Source organism: Onychomys torridus, chromosome 9 (assembly GCF_903995425.1).
Source record: "Onychomys torridus chromosome 9, mOncTor1.1, whole genome shotgun sequence".
Taxonomy (NCBI): Eukaryota; Metazoa; Chordata; class Mammalia; order Rodentia; family Cricetidae; genus Onychomys; species Onychomys torridus.
Genome location: NC_050451.1, coordinates 90,116,511 through 90,132,783, shown reverse-complemented (window position 1 = coordinate 90,132,783; position 16,273 = coordinate 90,116,511). Strand labels below are relative to the sequence as shown.

Genomic DNA, 16,273 nt, shown 5'->3' with positions numbered 1-16,273 from the left:
CTCTCTGAAAATCTAGACAGGAAACAGAAACCAAGGAAGTAAACAACCAATCAACAAAGATGAATCCAGAAATCAGCACTTAGACCTTTAATTGTCACAAACCCAGATGACAAGATAGCAGTGTGAAAACACAATCAACAACAGGCAGGGTGTATGTCTTCACTAGAGTCCAGCTATCAACCACAGCAGGTCCTGAATAATCCAACACAGCTGACACAGGAAATAAAGGATCCAAAAACAACCTTTATGAATTTGATAGAGGTCATGAAAGAAGAAATGAAGAAATCCATTAAAGAAATCCAGGAAAACATAAGCAGTATAAGGAAATAAAATTTTGCATGACCTGAAATTGCAAATAGAGTCAATAAAGAAAAGCCAAACTGAAAGAATTCCAGAAATGAAAAAAATTTAAGAATTCAAACAAAAACTACAGAGGAAAGCTTCACCAACAGAATACAAGAGATGGAATAGAGAATCTCAAGCATTGAAGACACATTAGAAGAAACAGATAAATCAACCAAAGCAAACATTAATCATAAAAAAACCCTCCTGACACAAGCATCCAGGAAATCTGGGATATTATCAAAGGATAATAGGCACAAAGGAAGGAAAAGAAACCCAGTTCAAAGGCCCAGAAAATGTTTCCAACAATACCATAGAAGGAACAAAAATTAACCTAAAGAAGGAGATGCCTGTCAAGGTACAAGAAGCATACAGAATTCCAAATAGACTGGACCAGAAAAGAAAGTCTCCTTACCACATAATAATCAATATACTATACAATCAGAACAAAGAATATTAAAAGCTGAAAGGAAAAACACTGTCCCAGTTAATGGTCTTATTGCTGTAAAGATACATTATGACCATTGCAACTCTTAAAAACAAAAATATTTAATTGGGGTGGCTTACAGTTTCAGAGGTTTAGTCCATTATCATCATGGTGGGACATGGTTGTATAAAGGCAGACATGTTAGAGCTGAGAGTTCTGCACCTTGATCCACAGGCAACTAGAAGTGAATTGTGTCACTGGGTATAGGATTAAGTATAAGAGACCTCAGAGCCCACCCTCACAGTGACATACTTCCTCCAACAAGGCCAGACTTACTCCAATAAGACCATATCTCCTAATAGTGCCACTCCCTTTGGTGGACATTTTCCATCAAATTACCACATTGCACTCCCTGGCCACTAAAAGATTATAATTCAAAATTATATCATAATTCAAGAATTATTTCAGTCCAACTTTAAAAGTTCCTATAGTTTATAACAGTCTCAAACTTATTTCAAAGTCTAAAAGTTCAAGCCTCTTCTGAGATTCATGCAATCTATTAACTATAATCCTCTGTAATATCAAAATAGAAAAGAAGATCATGTACTTACAACAACTTACTTATAATGACACAAGGGAAGGGAGAATAGTGAGAGAATACTGGACCAAAGCAAGACCAAAAACCAGCTGGACAAACTCCAAACTCTGCATTTAAATGTATGATGTCAAAAAGAAGTTTCAAATATCTCCAACTTCATATAACTTTGTTGACTGCAACACAATTCTCTCTCTTGGGCTGGTTCCATTCCCTCTTAGTAGCTCTCCTTTGCAGGTATCACAAGGCCCTGGCATTTCCAATATCTTGTGGTCTCCAAGACAATCCAGGCTTCAACTTCATGGCTTCATGCAGTGGACTCTCTGGTTCTCTATTCAGGAACATCTCTGACACATGCCTGCCTGGACTCAGCATTTTTCCTCCATCACTCTAAAGCCATAACCTGATGGCCAAAGCTGCCAAGTTTTACTGCATGCTAGAGCTGGAACATGGCTCCCTTGTTCAGCTGCATCTTCACTTGCTTTCTTTCCCATGGTTTCCTTCCTCTAAAAGCCAGAAGGGTATGAACAGATGTGCTGCAGACTCTAAAAGACCATAGATGCGATCCCTGACTACTATACCCCGAAAAACTTTAATCAGCATAAATGGAGACAATAAGACATGATAAAGGCAAATCTAAACAGTATCTGTCTGTGGTGATATATTGTGAACCCTAATAAAATTTGCCTGAAGATCAGAGAACATAACAAGCCACTAGATTAAACATAGAGGCTAGGTAGTGGTGACATGCACCTTTAATTCTAGCACTTGGGAGGCTGAAATCCATATGGAACTTTCTCCAAAACTTACCATATACTGAGACACAAAGCAATTCCCAACAGATAGAATAAAACTGAAATAACCCCCCTGCATCCAATCAGACCACCACAGATTAAAGCTGATATAAATAACAACAGAAACAATGGAAAGCTTACAAACTCTTGGAAACAGAACAACTCTATTTAATGAAAAAAATAGGTCAAGATGAAAGAAAGAAAGAAAGAGAAAGAAGGAAAGAAAGAAAGAAAGAAAGAAAGAAAGAAAGAAGGAAGGAAAGAAAGAAAACACCTTTCTAGAATTCATTGAAAATGAATACACAGCATACCCAAACTCATGGGACACAGTGAAAGCGTGCTAAGAAGAAAGCTCATAGCACTAAGTGCCCACATAAAAAAAAAAAATTGAAGGGATCTCATACTAGCAACTTAACAGCACACTTGAAAGCTTTAAAACAAAAAGAAATAATCACACTCAAGAGAAGTACACTGCCAAAAGCAATCAAAGTTAAGGCTGAAATCAATAAAATAGAACTATACAAAGAATCAATAAAATAAAGGTTTCATTCTTTGAGTAAATCAAGATAGACAAACCCTTATCCAAACTAACTAAAAGGCAGAGGAAGAATATTCAAATTACCAAAATCAGAAATAAAAAGGGGAATATAACAACAGATAAGGAGTAAATCCAGAAAAAATCATAAGGACATACTTTAAAGACCTGTAGTCACTAAATTGAAAAGTCTAAAATAAATAAATAATTTTCTCAATAGGTACTTGTAGTGGGTAGACATCCCAGCATTGGCCTGGAAGTTCCAACCCCCACTGAGGCTTTGGTAATGGTCATGCCCACAAGGCAGGGCTGAGGGAGGAAGCTGAAGACCCAGGATTGAGAGGAGAGGTCTCTCTTGGTTCTGGGACCCTGGATGCTGGAGGTAGACAGAGCAGAGTTCTCCAGAGAACACCGCCAGACTGCGCCATACCTTTCCCAGACCCTACAACTTATCCCTTCATTTGTAAGTTACCCCACAAAATCAACCTCCCTTTTAACTACACAGAGTGGCCTTAATAATTTCACCAATATCTGGCGCCCAGCTAGTCAGGCTCTTAATCCCAGGGTCGTGGGTTCATGCCCCACGTTGGGCGCCAGATATTGGTGAAATTATTAAAGCCACTCCACGTCATTAAAAGGGAGGTTGATTTTGTGGGGTAGCTTACAAATGAAGGGATAGGTTGTAGGGTCTGGGAAAGGTATGGCGCAGTCTGGCGGTGTTCTCTGGAGAACTCTGCTTGGTCTACCTCCAGCATCCAGGGTCCTAGAACCAAGAGAAAGACCTCTCCTCTCGATCCTGGGTCTTCAGCTTCCTCCCTCAGCCCCGCCTTGTGGGCATGACCATTACCAAAGCCTCAGTGGGGGTTGGAACCTCCAGGCCAAGGCTGGGATGGCTACCCACTACAGATACTACTTACCAAATTTAAATCAAGATCACATAAACAATTTCAATAGGCCTTAGTGAATTAAAATTAGTCATTAAAAGTCTCCCAAAAAAGAAAAGGCCAGAATCAGACAATTTTAGTACAGAATACTACTAGACTTTCAAAAAAGATTTAATGCCAATATTCCTCAGATTATTCCATAAAATGGAAACAGAAGAAACATTGCCCAATTCATTATGAGGCCACAGTCACCCTGAAACCAAAACCACACAAAGATTCGACAAAAAATTACACACCAATTTCTCTTATGCACATAGATGCAAAAATACTCAAAAAAATTTGCAAACTGAATCCAAGAATACATTAAAATTATCATCCTCCATGATCAAGTAAACTTCTTCCTAGGTATGTAGGGATGACCCAACATATGAAACTCAGTAAATGTGATTCACCACATAAACAGACTTAACGAAAAGGATGTGATCATCTCACTAGATTGACAAAATCCAACACCTCTTCATGATAAAAGTTGTGGAAAGAGTAAGGATAAAGGTACATAGCTAAATATAAAAAAGGAAATTTTCAGCAAACCTATAGTCAGCATCAACTTCAATGGAGAGAAATTCAAATAAATTCCACTATATGACAAATAAGACAGGACTGTACACTCTCTCCATATCATTTCAATATAGTATTTGAAGTTTTAACTGGAGTAGTAAGACAACTGAAAAAAATCAAGGGGATACAATTTAGAAAGGAAGAAATCAAAGTATCATTTGTAATGATACGATAGTATACATAAGTTACCCTAAACTTATGGAAACTCTTACAGCTGATAACGCTTTCAGTGAAATAGCTGGAAACAAGATTAACTAAAACACAAAACAAAACAAAACAAAAAAACAAAACCAGTAGCCTTCTTATATACAAACAAGAAATTGTAAATGGAAGTTTTTCTCTGTCATGCCCCTTCCTGTATCCAATTCCAAATAAGCACTTAGAGGCTTATATTAATTATAAATGCTTGGCCAACAGCTCAGGTTTATTACTAACTAGCTCTTACATTTAAATGAACCCGTTTCTATTAATATAAGCATTTCCATGTGGCCTGTGGCTTTCCAGTCCTTTGGCATCTTGCCTTGGGCATCTGGCTTGCATCTGCCTTATCCCAGTCCTCAGCTTGACGTTTTTCACCTAACCTTATTCTGCCTGACTATTGGCCAAAACAACAAATGAGAGCAATATACATTTACAGCGTACAGTAGGGCCATCCCTCAGCAACAAATGGGCTGAGAAACAAATCAAGGAAACAATCCCTTTCACAATAGCCTCAAATAATATAAAATATCTTGGGGTAACTCTAGCCAAGTAAGTGAAAAACTTGTATGATAAAACTTCATGTCTTTAAACAAAGAAGATATCAGGAGATGGGAAGTTGTCCCATGCTCACGGATCAGTAGGATGAACATAGTAAAAATGGTCATCCTATGAAAAGCAATGTACAGATTGAATGCAGCCCCATAAGAATCCCAATACAACTCTTTTGTTTGTTTGTTTGTTTGTTTGAGACATGGTTTCTCCATGTAGTTTTTGTGCGTGTACTGGATCTTACTCTGTAGACCAAGCTGGCCTCTAACTCACAGAGATCCATCTGGTTCTGCTTCCCAAGTGCTGGGATTAAAGGCATGCACCACTGCGGCCCGACCTCAAAACAGTTCTTACAGATCTTGAAAGGATAAGTCTCAATTTCATAGCTAAATCAATCCTGAATAAAAGAACTTCTGGAGGTATCACCATGCCTGATTCTAAGTTGTACTACAGAGGTATACTAATAAAAATCACATGGTATTGGCATAAAATACAGACACATTGATCACTGGAATGGAATTAAAGAACCAGACATAAATCCAAACACATATGGACACCTGAGTTTTGATAAAGAAGCCAGCAATACACACTGGAAAAAAGGACAAGAATCTTCAACAAACTGTGTTGGTCAAACTGGATGTGTTCATATAGAAGAATACAAATAGATGCATATTTATCACCCTGCTCAAGACTCAAGTCCACATGGATCAAGACCTCAGCATAAAACTAGATTCACCAAACCTGATAGAAGAGAAAGTAGGGAGTATCCTTGAACACACTGGCACAGGAGGGGACTTTATGAACAGAACAGTGATACGAGATACTATGATTAACAACTAATAAATGGGACCTTGTTAAACTGCAAAGCTTCTATAAGGAAAAGGACACCCTCAGTTGGACAAAGAGGCAGTACACAGTATGGGGAAAGGTTTTTATTAACCCCATATACAATAGAGGACTAAGATCCAAAATATATAAAGAACTCAAGAAACTAGAGATGAAAATTTCAAATAATTTAATTTAAAATTGAGTACAGATCTAAAGAGAGAATTCTCAATAGAAGAATCTCCAATGGCTGAGAAACTCTTAAAGAATTGTTCAATATATTTAGTCATTAGGGAAATGCAAATCAACACTACCTTGAGATTCTACCTTTTACCTGACAGAATGGCTAAGATCAACTACACAGGTGATAGCTCATGCTAATAGGGATGAAGAGCAAGGGGAACACTCCTGCATTGATGTTGGGAGTGAGAACTTGTACAGCCACTGTAGAAATCAAGATAGTGATTTCTTAAAACAAATGGTAATTGAGCCTCCTCAAGACCCAGCTATACTACTCTTGGGCATGTATCCAATGGATGCTCCATTGTACAACAAGCATGTGTGCTCAATCATGTTCATCATAGCTTTATTCATAATAGCCCCAAACAGGAAAAAAAAAACTAGATGTCCCTCAGCTGAAGAATGGATAAAGAAAATATGGTACATTTACAAAGTAGAGTATTATTCAGCTGTTTAAAAATGACATTATTAAATTCCATGCAGGCAAATAGATGGAACTAGAAAAAAATAAATCTGGGTGAGGTAACCCTAACCAAGAGTGATAGAGTGATAAATATGGTATGTATTCACTTAAAAGGTGATATTAGCTATCAAGTAAATGATAACTAGGGATGTCCCTGGGAAGCAGAAATAGAAAAGATTTTATGGAAGACTGGTGCAGGTGGCAATGCAGCAGGCTTGGGGGAATATTAACAAGTGTGTATGTGTGCAGTGCCCTTGAACCCAGAAGGTAGGTACATTATATACCCCTAGAGTTGTGGGTACAAGGAAACAAACTCAGATCTTCTGGGATGGCAGAAAGTATCCTTAGTTACAGATACATCTCTCCAACCTGTGCTTCTTTATTTTTATTGGTAATTTAATTATAGAATTTATAGGTATGGTGTGATAATTTAATATATACACAAGGTATAATGGTCGGATCAAGATGGTTAACATTTCTATTTAAATAAAAAGAATAAAGTATGTACTTTTATGTATTTCTGGGGCACAATGTAATATTTCAAGCAAAAATAAAATACTGGAAAGGAAGAAGACGGAATACTCACACACTGCTGGCAGGAAAGTAAATTAGAACAGTCACTGTGGAGCACAGTATGAAGGATCCTCAAGAAACTAAAAATAGATCCACATGATCTAGTTACCTCACAGTCAAGGCTCTAAAGTACCCTGTACCAAGCTATGCACATGGGGTCTTGAGTTTAAGAGGGTACATTCAAAAGGAGCCTCTTCAATGCTTATAACACTACCTAATTTTATATGTAATATATATATATATATATTACATGCCTTTAGGTACACTCAGAAATTATTATACTAAAATGTGCAAACCCTGCATTTTCAGTGAGTTCCACCTTCTACCTTCCTTGGTCATCACTATAGGAAAGTTGCCAATAGTAACATTTAAGCTCTTTTTTCCCCTAAATGACAATTTTACACACCAAAGAAAAAGCAAAAGAGTTTCTTCTCACTGATACTAGAAATATTTAAAGTTTAATACATTTTGAATGTCACCATTTGGTTGGAAATATCTAGCATATATAAATTGGTCAGTGACACAATGGTGATATTTATATCCACTTGGAAGTTTAAAAATATGTTCACTGAAAAGAGGAAGAAGGGATCAAGTAAAAGTAACTGCATCCTGTTTAGAGTGACCAAGCAAATATTATTTCTACCTCTTTTGTGTGGCATTGCCTTCCACCTGTCAGGATCTCTTAGCAACCATCACTTTTGTGGTTGGAAATGAATATAAAATAGTCTAGTGTGTGGTATTTTAGTAGTAGTTAGCTTATCTTTCTTTACAAATCTAGCTTGGGTCTGGTTAGAATAATGGAGAGGAAATAAGGTTATATAGTCTGGTTCCCAGGATGGTAATGGAATAATCTTAAAACATAATTGGGAACACGAAGGTGCATATCTAATCTGATGTAGAAGGAACACAGCACTCCTGAGCCTCTGTACACCTAATTACTGCTAAATTGGCAAAAGTAGCTAGAATTGCCTCTGATGGTGGTTTTGATATGTTACAAATCAATATAATTTTATTAGTTCTGGATGTTTAGAGCTACATATATCCCAAAATGTTTCTTAAATAAAATCATTCCAAAAACTACAGTATGGAAATAAGAAATGAGGTAAAGAGAAATAACAGTGAAAGGAACAGCGGGAGATTAACCACCAGCCTAAGTGGCTTCTGCAGTTGGGTCAACAAGTCCCTGACTTAGCAGCTGCAAAGCTCCATCCAGGTAAACTATATGAATGTAAAGGGAATACAGGCTGAAGGAATCTGGGGGATGGTTCTGCTGGTAAAGGCACCTTCTCTGGAAAGTGATGAGCAGGGCTCAGTCCCCAGGAGCCACATGGCAGAAGGTAGAAAGGAAATAAAAATAGAGAAGACCATGAAAATATAGACAATTATTTTATAGATTTGCATCGAAGAGTTTAATTCCTGATGTTCACCAGACACTTTAGCACATGAATTTTAATTTTTATTTTATTCTAAAGCCACTACTGAATATACAAGAACTCTACTTGTATATTGTTGGCATGTCTCTCTCTGTCCAATATAATGATTTCCCATAGTCTTTTGCTTGTTCCCTATGATTCATGTATTATTTAATGTCTGTTTGTCTTTTAAAATTTTTGTTAAGAAATTATCTGTAATTCTGATAGGCCTGCCTTTATTTTCTTTTGCATACTTTCTTTGTTCTGTATATTTAGCATTTTAATTATAAGATGATGTATGGAGCTTCTGGTCTTATCTGTTTGTTGCTTTACATAACTCTTGTACTTGGATGGGCCTCTCAATAAAAAACATTAAAAACCAGAAGAGCATGACACAAATATATTTCAGTTTCTGAAAGATCACAATCACCAGCCCAGAATACCCAGCAAAATTAACTCTCATAAAAACTTCTAAAAGTGGCAGGATACAAAACTAACACACACAAAAGTCAAATAGCCTTTCTATATACTAATGACAAACACACAAAGAAATAAATCAGTGAAACAACCCCATTCACAATAGCTTCAACAAATATATTGGAATAAACCCTAACCAATGAGGTAAAGGATATTTACTATGAAAACTTTCAAACTCTGAAGAAAGAAATTGAGGAAGACACTAGAAATGAGAAGAAACACCATGCTTATGTACTAATATAATTAATACTGTGAAATGATTGTCCTGTCAAAAAATGTATAAATTCAATTTTTTAAAATGCCATTCTTCAACAAAATAGAATAGTAATCTCAAAATTAACATGGAAGCATGAAAGCCTTGGGAAGATCAAAGCAATCCTGAGCAAAAGGTACAGTACTGGGGATATATCATCATAATGGATTCCAAGTTATGCTCTGGAACCACAGTAATTAAAACAACCTGGTATTTGGTACAAAAAAAAAAGACATGTCAATAAATGGTTCAATAGAACTGAATAGAGGACTTGGACATAGGACAACTACAGCCATCTTTTGAGGTTTCTTTCTAACAAAGATGCAAAAAGTACACACTGGAAAAAAGATAGGGTCTTCAATAAATGGTGTGGATAACCACCTGTCAGAGAAGAAAATGCTGTCACATGGTAAGGGAATTAAGCCAGTCACAAATAGATGTATATGGTATGCTTCTACTTTTATATGAATAGATTAATGAAATTTGTAGTTGGAGACCTTCTCTCCAGCCCCCACCAAGCCCTGTTAGTCCAACAACCCACTTATAAAATAAACACAGAGACATTTTATTATTTAAACTGCTTGGCCATTAGCTCAGGCCTACCATTGTCTAGCTCTTACTCTTATATTTAGCCCATTTCTATTAATTTATACTTTGCCACATGCCTCATGGCTTAATGGTACCTTACATCTCCCTTGTCGTGGCAGTGGCTGGCAGTGTCTCTCTCCCAGCCATCTACCTCCCAGAATTCTCTTCTCTCCTTGTCCCGCCTCTACTTCCTGTCTGGCTACTGGCGAATCAGAATATTATTTATACAGAGCGATATCCACAGCACTTGTCCTTTTCTTTTTTTTTTTTTTAAGGAAGGTTTTAACTTTTACATAGTAAAATTACATATAACAAAACAATTATCAAGCAAGAATTACAGTTACAATATTAAAGAAGATATCCTATTTATCTTATATTTGTGAGTCTAAGGTTTTATATCTAACTTATCTTTTATCATAACTGAGGAAATTATAACTATCTAGTCTTCAACCACATCAAAGACCTCAGAAGGATATAATATTACCTGAGAACCAGGAGAAGGATGCATGCAGCTTTCAGGAGTCTTGCAGGTTAGACAGAGACAGCTGGCAGTCTGGACAGTCACCTAATGTTCTTTTGTAAAGTTGGGGCATTTGTCTTCAGCCCACAGGGCTAGAGTCTCTTGGTCATTTCTCTCAGTGTCCTGTAGAATGTCTGGCAGTTGCCTCTGCAAAGCAGGAATCTGAAGAACCATTTTGTCAAGCAAAGTTCAATGGTCACCTTTCCATGGGTCCTGCACATCCAAATCAAGCAGTCCAGGCAAGAACAGTTTCTTGCCCAAATGGCTATTTTTGCAAAGGTAAAGATAAACTCCATATGAAGTGTCTTTGATGCCCATCCTCCTCTCTGAAGTAAATTGGTGCTGCCAGGAGCAGACATGTCTCACTGTCCAGAAAGTCTAAATTTTTAAAATATTTTAAATGCCATATTCTGTAGGTCTTTGAAATATTTGAAGATTACCTGTGTATCTGAAATATCTCTATGTATACCTAGAAGACTTAACTAACATGGCTATGAGTATGATTATCATAGATGACTAATTATTAATTTATTTTAAATTATCCATTACAATTTTAAATGAGCTAGCTATACAAACATAATACCTTAAACAAGAGTAGAAACATACACACAGTATAACAAAATTAACTTTAAGTTTGCATCAATAGACTAAAATCTATACCAATGTAAAACATTTTAAACAAGTTCTTGCTCTTTAAAAGTAAGTTCAATAATCTACCCTTTCATCCTATTATATCTATATCAGAAATTCAAAAAAAAGAAGATAGGATTTTTTTTACCATGTTTAGCAAGAGGTAAGCAGATATTTTTGATGAATACAGCATTTAAATTTTGCAAATTGAGAAACTCCTAGGCAATGTGAAAATGATCATCCTGTCAAACTACATTCATTTTCATACTGGCTATAAAAATGGTTAAGACAGTAGTAGTAATTCATGGTACTTTAATCATATATAAATAAATATCTTGGGGTGGTCTGAATTAGAATGGCTCCCAAAGGCACGAATAATTGCTTGATTCCCAGTTGGTAGAACTGTTTGGGAAGAAAAGGGAGGACTGTCCTTGTTGGAGGAGGTGTGCCCCTGGGAATGGGCTTGAGGTTTCAAAGGATTCCTGTGATCACCAGTGTGTCCTCTGTCTACCTTATAGTCATGGATCAAGATATGAGCTTCCAGCTACTGTTCCAGCACCATGCTTGCCCGCCTGCTGCCTTGCCTGGATTCTAACCCTCTGAAACTGTAAGTCCCCAATAAACTCTTCCTTCTATAAGTTACCTCAGTTATGGTGTCTTATCACAGAAATAAAAAAGTACATAAGAGTTTCATATGAGGCCATAACAACCTCTCTATATTCTTCAAGTTACTCTAGCACATTCCTGCCTGAAGACCATGGCCCTGACAGTCCTGGCTCTCCCTATTTATTTGTATTAATTGATCCATACAAATCCTGTTCAAATGTCTTATTTTTATAATTTTTCCAGTTTACCTCATATGTGAATGGACTTATATTCTTTTTCCTTATTCTTGCTTGTTTTCCTTGTGACTTTCACTAAGGCCTGACGTACAAACAGTTTTTGCTTTCTGTGTATCACACTGGAATGCAAATGACATTGCATTATGGACTTTGTCTCATTGTTTAGTTTTTAAACCTAGATTCTGTAAAAAGACTGGTATATGTGCTGTGGGATGGTCTATATGCCAAATGCGTTCCTTTGATTGGTTAGTAAATAAAACACTGATTGGCCAGTAGCCAGGCAGGAAGCATAGGTGGGACTAACAGAGAGGAGTATTAAGAGAACAGGAAGGCAGAAGGGGACACTGGGAGCCGCCACTATGACAAGAGAGATTTAAGGTACTGGTAAGCCATGCACCACATGGTAAAGTATAGATTAACAGAAATGGGTTAATTTAAGATAGAAGAAGTAAAGAGCAAGAAGCCTGAGCCATTAGGCCAAACATTTTAAATAATATAAGCATCTGTGTGTTTATTTTCTAAGCGGGCTACCAGACTGCTGGAGCTTGGTGGGACCTGGAGAAAAGCTCTCCAGCTACATATATGTACACAAATAATCCTATCCCAGATGTCCAAACATCTACCAACTTTCCCTGTTAAATAAAGGAAACTGGTGTTTTAATCTCAAACTGGTTTTTAATCTCAAAAATACAATTTCACATTAGGAAAGTTACAGAACATAAAATATTAATGAGAAGAAATAGGAAAAATAATCATGTCTGAGAACAGATTTTTTTTAGTAGTACCATAAGACTTAAACTAAATATTCATGTACGTATCCATCCATACATATACATATAGTTGATAATGTGTATACATATATTTGAGTGCAAGGAGAGGTTACTTTGGGAACAAAAGATAAGAGGAGTTGTTTCTCTCACAACTTCTAATAATCTCTCTTATACTGAAGCCTGCCCTAAAACCTAACTTGGTTCTTAATATTTAAAAGCTATTTAGGGAATGGAGAGATGAGTCAGTATTTTATGATGTATATAGGCTTTACAGAAGACTAGTTTGATTTCCAGAAGCAATGTCATGCTGTTCACAGCAGCCTGTAACTCCATCTCCAGGGTATCTGATCTCCTCTTCAGGCCTTGGTGGGTATCTGTACTCACTTAATCTCTCTCTCTCTCTCTCTCTCTCTCTCTCTCTCTCTCTCTCTTTCACACACACACACACACACACACACACACACACACACATGTACACACAAACACACACATACACAGGCATGCATATGCACACACAATTTTAAAAAATGAAATCAAATGCCAAATGTAGAAAACTAACATTATAACTAGAACTGGCAATATGTGTTTCTTAATGGGAGATTCTTTCCCACCATGCATAAGGATCTAAACCTACTATAAAAATAAAAAATTCAAAGGTTGACATTAGCACATCTAGTATAATAATCTTTCAAATTCAATAGTATATAAAATTTCAAATTGAATGATTTTGAAAGTATTTACAAGAATAAGTGTTTTCATTTGCTTTTAGACTCAAATAGGTTCAATTCACTTTGCAAACCTTTTCATGTTTGCATTTCTTAGCTCTAGACATAATACCCACACAGATGGTGGATGTCATTTGATCCCAGTCCTTTCTAGCAAATTCACATATGTCAGCAAATGAGCCTAAAACAGCTCCAGGTTTCAAATGCAAAACATTTGTAAATTGCACTGATTCATAATCAGGACAACATAATAAACTACAATCTAGTCATTCTCCGTGGTCTTATTCAGCAGGGAAAAAAAAGCTTCATAGAATGGAAGCCAGGAGAGGATGTGGAGCTTGGCTCTTCCACTGCTAGGCTTCTGGATATCCAATTACTTGCTTATGGAAAGTACTGGAATGATAGCTCTGGAGAATAAAACCACTAATCATTTCAGATAAAAGAATGAAAGACCAGACTTGCCATTAATACCAGGACATTCAAGAAATAGTCTGTTTCCCAACTCAGATTGAATGTTTGTACAGTCCACAGTTGCATTTTCTCTCTGTCCATCAGTCTCTTTTCCAGGTGGTTTTGGTTATTACCTTAGTATCAATTATTAGTCACATGTTCGTCTGTCAATTTTCTTTTAGTGTAGGAAGGTTATTTGTAAAGGCAAGACATTTCCATCTTACTACTTTCCTGTTGCTGTAACAACACCACGACCAGGGCAACACATAAAAGAGTATTTAATTTGGCTTACAGTTTCAGATCCTTAGAGTCTGGGATGGCAGAACCAAAACACAGCAGTGCAGCAGAAGCAGCTGAAGCTCATACCTCAGGCCACACGCAGAAGACACAGTGAACACTTGGAATGGCTTGAGTCTTTTGAAACCCTAGCCCGCCTCTGTGGCACATCTCCTGCTATAAGGCCACACATTCTAATCCATTCTTAATTCTAATCCTACTAAATTCTAACTTAATCTGCATTCTAATCCGGTTTAATCTAATACATTCAGCAACTGAAGGCCAAACATTCAAACACATGAGGCCACTCTCATTTAAACTACAATTTATATTACTGATCTTATGTGCAAATGCAGCATCATTACTTTTCACATCCTGAGTTGACTGAAGGAATCCAAAGCTATGCAGTGTAGGGAGCAAAGTAGAATTAGTAAACCAGGTGATATGATTCAGGTCTGGTATCAGGATAAAACCTGAGAAGAAAAGGGAAAGAAGTCATGCTGTATCTGGCATATTCACCAATTTGTCTGTCATCTGTCTACCTATCTGTCTTACTTGTTCTTTTTTTTTTTTCAGACACATAAGCTTTTAGTTTATTTGTTCTCTCCAAAATTGTCTGCACACCACCGCAGATCAAATCACTGCAGATTTACTCCTTTGGTTTTTTGCCAGCACCAACGTTGGCCTTTGCCTTACCCCTGACCTTCTTCATTCTGCTCTTGTACTCCTTCCTCTGTTTCCAGGGGGTCTTCTTCTTTTCATAGAGGCCGTGTCTTGCAAGTCTGTGTTTGGGCTTATTCTTCTTAGCATAATCTAGAGAATCATAGATCATGCCGAAGCCAATTGTTTTGTCGCCACCAAAGTGGGTCCTGAATCCGAACACAAAGATGACATCTGGTGTGGTTTTGTACATTTTGGCTAGCTACTCCCGAATTTCAGTCTTTGGTACTGTTGCCTTCCCAGGGTGAAGGACATCAATAACCATCTGTTTCCTCTGAAGCAGACTGTTAGTCATGAACTTCCTGGTCTGGATCATTACTGTGTCATTCATGGTGGCTATGGTGCCCAAATTGCACAGGAGGAAAAGCTTACTTATTCTTTTCCTACCTCCCCGTAAGGCACTGCATGTTTGGCGACACTTGGTGAGGAAGAGACCTCCATGCTGAAGATTCTTCAGGCACTTTGAAGACATCAACTTTGCTCATCTCCCATTTATTTCCTTTCTTATTAGTAGCTATGGGAACTACATAGCTCTCTCCTGTTGGGAGCTGTCCACAGTTTACTCTGGCAGCTATGGCCAAGGCCAAGTTTTCACAATTTAAGCTTTGAAGAACACATGTGTGATTTCTTGCAACCAAAAATATTCTATTAAAATAAAGCCACAATAATTGTTATCAAGCAGCTTGTATAAGCAAAGGCCAACTGGCTTTCCTTTTTTCAGGAGAGTAGTTCCATGTGAAAACAAAATATGCTTCATTATTAAGAAAACACTCTGTTTTGAAAGTGAGTTAACAAAGGGATGTGCAGGCCCTCTGCACCTGTGCTTAGCCAAGCCTGCTAGCAATGGATTCAAGCTGAAAGCCAAGTCAGTAACATGAAAATAAAAGGGGGAGCAGAGAATGGTGTTTCTAAATTAAGTGTAATAGGCATATACATAGGAGAGAAGGTGGTTGTAGTTAGAGATAGTTGATAACTCATAGAGGCTTCGAAATGACATATGAAAAGCCCATTTCATCATATGGTATTGGGTTTGGCTACAACGCATACAAATACAATGGCTGGAGTGAAATGACAGTAATACCCCTCCCTTTCATATAAAAGAAGTCCGGAGTGAGCAGAAATACTGGTGGTGATGTGCAAGCACCCTGTTGTCATCAGGGACCCAGATTCATAACTTTCCATGTCACCATTCAAGTAGGAAGTGCCTGCTATTTCCAACGTGTTCCCTGATTTCAGAGAAATAGCTGGAGTGCCCCCCACTTGGCATTACAAACCAGCGGAAGAAACAAAAGACAGACCAAAAGAGCATTTTGGTTTCCAAATAGTCCCAATCCTAAAGCAGCCTTCCTAAATTTTTACACGTTCCAGAGTTTCCACTGTGGTCAGCAGAATGTATAGAACCACACCTAACAAACTACCAGGCAATCAGAATTTTTTAAATTATGTTTTTAGTGGTGATAATCCAGATATAAATTAAACTTTCCTTATTGTGGCAGAAGGGGAAAATCGAATTATTTTTGCAAGTAATTAAAGGGTACATGAAAGTGAGACTTCTGACAATGAA

At 37.2% G+C, this 16,273-nt stretch overlaps 1 pseudogene; it reads right to left on the bottom strand.

Annotated features, from left to right (window-relative positions):
* Positions 1-14,638: 14,638 nt before the first annotated feature.
* Positions 14,639-15,040, bottom strand: LOC118591545 (annotated as a pseudogene).
* Between the last annotated feature and the right edge of the window lie 1,233 nt (positions 15,041-16,273).